The sequence below is a fragment of the Sardina pilchardus genome, chromosome 20, assembly GCF_963854185.1.
Source record: "Sardina pilchardus chromosome 20, fSarPil1.1, whole genome shotgun sequence".
NCBI classification, from domain to species: domain Eukaryota; kingdom Metazoa; phylum Chordata; class Actinopteri; order Clupeiformes; family Clupeidae; genus Sardina; species Sardina pilchardus.
This window is the reverse complement of record NC_085013.1, coordinates 15,388,868-15,396,367: the sequence shown is the minus strand read 5'-3', so window position 1 is coordinate 15,396,367 and position 7,500 is coordinate 15,388,868.

Here is a 7,500-nt window from a genome sequence, read left to right as displayed (position 1 = left end):
GTGACAAAGAAGGGTCAGCCTGGAGGCATGAGGTGGTTGAACGTGACACCATGAGAAGAAAACAACTGCTGTGGCTGGAAACACACGGCTCTACTACTATTGCATGCCTGTCATACAAACACATACAAATGTGTCCAAATGTCAAATGCCAAAATGTGAGTATAACTATGCATAAGACAGGATGTGCAGCTCTTCTGCAATATGTGCATGCATAGGCGCACACACACACACACACACACACACACATTAATTTGTTCATGCATGTCACAAAGTGCACACTTGCACGTAAATGTTGTTTGGTTTGCCGCGCGTCATGTCTCATTTGCCCTCATTGTGGTAACAGCCCAGTTTCCCATCACCCTATAAGTAAATACACTTCACTAATCTTAGTGCGTGAGTGCACACTGATAAAACATGCACATACAGTGCATGCCTGCCTGAGCATAGACTCACATGTCTATTTATTTACACATGTGCATCAATGTTATGGATATAAAAGATAGAACTGAACACAAATATATGTACTGTACAGTAGGCTATATAGCACACAGCACATACAGTACACACGCACATGCACAAGCACACACACATGCACATGCACAAGCACAAACACACGTATGTGCACACGCACATGCACATGCACATGCACACACGCACACACATGCACACACACACACACACACACACACACACACACACACACACACACACACACACACACACACACACACACACACACACACACAGACACATTGAATTTGTTTGTCTGGCTCTTGTATAGATCTAGTGAGCAGCAGCATGAACCAACATCCTGCCTTGTACTCGCGTTCTTCGTGCCGTCTATCACTTGAAAACCTCTGTCTGCACCACAGGAAATCAGCGCGTGCAAACACAGACAGGTAACGAAACGGCGCGGAGGAGCGACTGCAGAGACCAGACAGAGAGCGAAAAAAAGGAACACCTCGCAGCGGCGAGCACGAGCGCAACCGAGCGCCGCAACGGTGGCCGGTGGTGGCACGTGAGCAACGCCGGGACACAAACAAGGCAGCGTCTGCAGCCCCGAGACAGAGAGAGAGCGCTCTGCAGAGAGGGGAAATGGTGCCACTCAGCTCGCTATAGCTTGCTGCTCGCTCGCTTGTTGCTCACTCGCTCGCTCGCTGCCCCCAGTGAGCCTTGTCAAGGAGCCTGGGAGAGACGACGTTTGACTTCCTGCGCAGCGAGAGCACTGTGAGGTTTGGCGGCAGCCGCCAGGGTTGTCGGTAGACCATGCTCTGGTCTAGATCTGGTCTGATCTGGTCTGGGTTTGGGTCAGGCCAGAGCCGGGGTGTTTTTGAGGTCTTGCTGGCGGCTTGGTGAGGCCCACGGCTGACTCCGGGGGCCGCAGGGGAGGGAGAGGAGAAGGGGCCCCCACAAAAAAGGGAGCGCGGCTCCGCCAGAGGCCATCAATCACTGCTGCCGCTGGCAAAAGGCAGGGAGTGCCATCCCACACAGCATTTTCTGAGCAGTCAGAGAACAGTCACACACACACACACACACACACACACACACACACACACACACACACACACACACACACACACACACACACACACACACACACAGGGGAAGGGAAAGACCAAGAGACATAAAACAAAGTGCAATGTCACTGTGTGATCTTTCAATAGGCTATATAAATAGAGGAAGGAGCAACAGAGTGGAGTGGCCTTTATGGGAAAAATGGGTTTTTCTGGGTAGATTTCTGCAGTACGGGATTGAGCAGCATAACGTCTAGTGTGGTTTATGCATATTAGCAGGTGTAGGGCTTCCACTGAAGGAGCAGGAAAGTAAAAGAAATACTCTCATCATCGGCAGAGAAGTAGTGGCTTTCCTCGTTGCCACATTGTGTCTGAGAAAGAGGAACATTTGGTAACAGGCGAGAGGAAGGCTGGCATTTATCTACCAGACGAAATGCCAAGGTGGTAACGCAGTCTGCTTTAAAAAAAAAAAAAAAAACTGAGATGTGAAAAAAAAAACTGTTTGAATTTCTGCTTTCTCAACGTTTTCACACAGAAGTGGCCGTGGGTGTTTTACTGACTCCTAAAACACAGTAAATTCCCAGCGCGGGATACAAACTCCCGCTCGGTCACTCCACAGCTTTTAAAAAAAGGCCCTGACTACCGAGGCACAAGGCACGAGACACAAGATGGCCCCTTTGTGGCACACTTCCTCCCGTGACTCAAGTAACATCTCCTGACAGGTGCCCCTCTGTCTAAGACGCTACCACAACCTCGGCATCTGCAAAAGCCGATAAATAAGTAATAGACCCACAGCGCTCGGGTTCAGCCTGGCCGATTCCGCGAAACCGTAGCCTACGCCACATCAGCACGCCACCACATGTGTCATCAGACCAGAACAGCGCACGGTAGCGCAAGGCAGGAGATAGCCAGGATCATGAGATCAAGTGTACAGATTTATGAAAGCTACAGGCCTCCCAGGCAGCTCACATGAGAACCTCACAACTTCCTCAGGACGCCCAGATGCTATCTCCTACACTTATGAGTACCAAACACATTCAATGGCTTTCATATACTTATGAGTACCAAACAGATCAAATGTCTTTCATAGAGAAAAATAAGGCCCAGATTGTAATTTCAGTTAATGGCTGGAGGGTGTTACTGTACGCTCCAGTGAATTTGCTCTTACAGTGCATTTATTCATTGAATGCATCATTATGACTGTACAGTAATGATGTTCTCAAGGCCCCCTTACCAGAATGTCAAACTTCCTTATTAGGACAATCAACTTCTATGAAAAATATCACACCTAGTAATGCTCTCTGTGAAGCCATTCTTGATACTGATAATGATTTTACTCTTGACTCTCTATATTATTCTTGATATGATAATGATTTTTACATACTCACTATATTATTCTTGATATGGCAATATCTTTTCTCTTCACTCTCTATATTATTCTTTCTCATTCATATGAGGGGAGATACTGTACAAGTCAACCCCCGGCATAATATTTTCTTGTGTCTGTCTGTCTTTGCGTCCACTACGACCAAGCTTGTGTTTTGTACCACCCCGGTCTTCTCGACCCAACACACGGCTCCTGGGCCCCCTTCACCACGGAGCGTGTCGGCTCAGTCCGCCGGCGTATTTTTAACTGATGACTCTCGTGGCCTCCGAGTCTCCCCCGTCACGCCGCAAGCCGAGCGCGAAACCCGGCCTGGGCACGCGGGGTCGTCCCGTCCCCAAGCGCGTTTGATGCAATAACGGCCACTTCATTACAAAACCCTCCTCCAGTCCCACGCTACATTCCGTGTTTATGGGGAACATATGGGGAAGCCTGCAATTTTTACGCCACAAAATAAGACCCTGCGCAGCTGAAGCCACGACCGCACTCCGTCCTCTCCATCCCCACCGGCCACACCCGAGAGGGCGGCCATTAAAGCCACCGCAGTTTTCTCAGCAAAACAGGAGTTATATTAAGCTTAAATACAGGGGCTTGATAAACAAGAGGAAAAATGCCCCACGCCCGCAGAAGGTTTTTGACCAGTTTTTTTTCTCTCTTCTTTTTTTCTTTCTCGCTCACTCCTGCAATACAACGCTGCTGTGAGGCAGATATTCAAACAGGGACCAGCTGCTGTTTGTTGCCACAAAGAGTGAAGAGAGAACCGAGAGAGAAAGAGAGAGAGAGAGAGAGAGAGAGAGAGAGAGAGAGAGAGAGAGGGGAAAGAAAGAGAGTGAGAGAGGAAAAGAGAGGTCTTTGTATTTATCTAAAAAATCTTCTTCTTTAGCCAAGCCGTTGTTTCATTTTTAATGACAAGCTCAGGTCAGGAAGCCGTGCTCCTTCTGGTAGTTGTTGTTCAGTCACCCATGAAGTTTGTGTCTGAGTCCTATCACATGTAACCCATGATCCTCATGCCCATTTCTCAGACTAAATATTTACATAATGTTTTACATGTCTAGAGTCATACAATACTCGGAGCCTGTGTCTGTCTGTCTGTCTGTAGTGCCTCTAACAATGGCCCTTCAAATGAAGCTAAAATATACACAGCGATGATCTGATATGAGATGAAACAGAAAATCTGTTCTGGGGGATCTCTGATATATAGACAGAAAAGGCCCACCTCACCCTAGAACAGCAGGCTTCCTGTAGGTATTTTTACACAAGGTCCTGTGGCCACCACAGTCCCCTCTAGCGTGCTCTGAGCAAGATGAAACACCCTGTGCTCTGAGAGCACCTCTGGTCTGCTGATTCTCATAGAAATGGCTAGAATGACTATCGACAATACTGTCGGTATTGATATCCTATCCTATTTGAAGTCAAAATGAATGGATGGATAAATATTTCCAATATATATTCGACTGAAAGGGACAAAACACAGTTGGGTCGTCTAAGCATTCACTTCACCGTTGTATGTCACACGCCTTAAATCTTTTGTCTTTAAAAGGGGCTATTACTGTCTACTGCTCATGCCTTCTGATGGACAGAGGGAGAAAGTGAGAGGGAGAGAGAGGGAGTGAGAGAGAGAGAGAGTGAGAGAGAGTGTGTAAATATATGACATCAGTATATATATGACGGTGAACTTGGTCACTTGACCACTTCTGATTGACGGCCTGGAACTACTACTCTGGTACGACATCAGGATGCTGGTGGCCGGCAGCTCCAAAGCAGTAGGTGTGAAGTGTGGCCTGGCGGTCAGTTGCTGTGTGTGTGTGTATGTTTGTGTGTGTGTGAGAGAGAGAGAGAGAGAGTGTGTGTGTGTGTGTGTGTATGTCTGTATGAGTATAGGTTGGGACAGTCCTGATAAAAGCCCTGAAGCCGCCTTGTGGCCTCGGCCTTGGGCCGCGTACACCGGGAGCGTGTCATTTCCCTATGCTGCCGCCTGACCAACGCCACAAGCATACACACACACACACGTCAACACACACACACACACACACACACACATATATACACATACACATACCCATACACATGCTTTCTCTCTTCTCTCTCTGCCTCTTTCAAACAGACACAGGGACTATGTCATTTTCGCCACGCCGCTGCCTACCCAGCCATAAGCTCTCATTAGCAGGGCAGTGCGGGTGTCTCGCAGCGTGTCCGATGCCCAGTGCCCTCTCGCTAACTTCCAAACAACGTGGTTCTCGCTCACACAAACAGTGCCAGCGTAGTCAAAAGAAACAGTTTCCTGGGCTTGGCAAACACGCACACAGACACACATCATGGATCGGTATCTGCGTGGTCTTCAAGATCACCACAAAGTGGAATCTTATCAGACACACACATCTATGGATTATATAATGTAAAGTGTGCATGCTACTGTGCAGAGCAACACACAGAGATGAGGTGAAGACGCAAACAACACAACTCCATGCCCTCACAGACACTATTCTTTTTTAAAGTACTGGTTGGAGGCATTTGGAAATTCACAGTGGCTCATTTTGATGTTCTAATCCATTCTTCTGATTATTAAACTGACCAACTTTTAATTCTCTATAACAACAAAGCAAATTTTACGCATAGTCTACACAATAGCATCTGCACTTGCATTTAGTATTTCTATTGACATTGATTTGTAGTTTGCATTAATAATCAACCATATAATAACCCACTGCATGAATAATGTTTAATTATTATTATTTTACAATATATTGCTACTCAAACACTTAATATACAGTATTTTTTTGTATTATAATTATTGTATTGTTAACATTATATGGCTATTGTTAATATCATTGTTTTAGTATTACTGCTAACACTTTATTTTATGGGGTTCTTGTTCCAGTGTATCTACATAATGAAGTACAGTGTAACAACCTATGTAACAATATGAAACATCACATACTTATGTTGTCCATCCATACATCCATACATGTTTTTACCTACAGATCATTAGTACACATGCAATAAGATGTTCTTGTTACAATACAAGAGGAGGGACCACTTTGGCAAAGTGTTGTAACAAGCACTTCTGTAAATGTAAATGCTTTCTTCTCGGCAGTTACAGGGATGGTGTAAAACCCCAGAGGAACAGGCTGTGTGTGTAAATGTATATATATGCGTATGTGTGTGTGTGTGTGTGTGTGTGTGTGTGTGTGTGTGTGTGTGTGTGTGTGTGTGTGTGTGTGTGTGTGTGTGTGTGTGTGTCTGTCCCTACTGTTGTTGCTGCCCAGTGTGCAGAGCCCCCTGTGGTGGATGGGTGGTGTGCTGCTGAGGTCAGGTGGCAGTCCAGACAGTGGTGAGGGACCAGGAGGGGAAGAGACAAGTCTGGAATGTTTGGGCTGATGGAGACCCACAGATGACTGGCACATGTCCAATACGCCAACATGTGTGTGTGTGGGTGTGTGCCTGTGTGTTTGCGCGTGTGCCTATGTGTGTGCTTTTGCAGTCAACATAAAAAAAAAAACCTGAATCATGTCATATGACTTTGAAAGTAATAATTTGTTCACGCTAATAAATGCATTTAATCACGTTATTTAGGATGCATAGAAACTGTAGTTAGGAGGTCTACAATCTAAAAGCGCAATGCATTCACATGCAATCTGGCAGTACTTTATCACACCTTTCAGGTTGTCAGGTTTCATGTACCCAAAAATAGACATCTCTAGGCACAGTAGGAAACCACAGATGGACTACACAGCAGAGTGAGTATGAATGGAAGATCTCTGTCAGGCTATTAGAGGGTTGGGGGATTTTGATTTTTGAATTATTCCTTAAGAGAATCCGTAAACAAACATACACAAGATGATCAGATCTGTGTCTGATAATGAACAAGTAAAAGTACAAAAAAATTTATAACATATGAGATTCACCTTTCAACTAAGGGATCTAATTGTCTTTAAAACACACACACACACACACACGTCACACACACACAGTAGAATGGCGGAGAGAAAATAATGAAAGAGAAAGAAAGAAAGAAAGAAAGAAAGAAAGAGCCTAGAAAATACAGAAGGAAAAAAAGGCGTGTAAAGACCACGGTTGAGACGGACTCGGACACAGCAATAGGTGGTCAGTGGGAGGGAGAGGAAGAGGGGAACAGAAAGAGAGAGGCAGAAACAGAGAGAAACAGAAAGAGGGAGATTGAAAGATAGAGAAACAGAAAGAGAGAGGCAGAAAGAGTAAAGCACAGAAAGAGAGACAGACAAACAGAAAGAGAGAGAGGCAGAAAGAGAGAGAGGCAGAAAGAAAGAGAGGCAGAAAGAGAGACAGACAGAAAGAGAGAGAGGCAGAAAGAGAGAGAGGCAGAAAGAAAGTCTGAAAGTGAGAAGCTGGAGGGTGAGAGAAAGAGAAAAGTGACAAAAGCAGGCCAAACTGCATGCCTGGCACTGCTGCTCCTTGTGAGGCAAAGATTACGATACTATCAAGTGGTAAGTGAGGGAGGAGGGTTGGTTTTAAAGGCCCCAAAACCACCAGTGCACACAAATACAGATGCATACTGAGAGCGAGCATGCACACACTCTCACACTCACACACACACACACACACACACACACACACACACACACA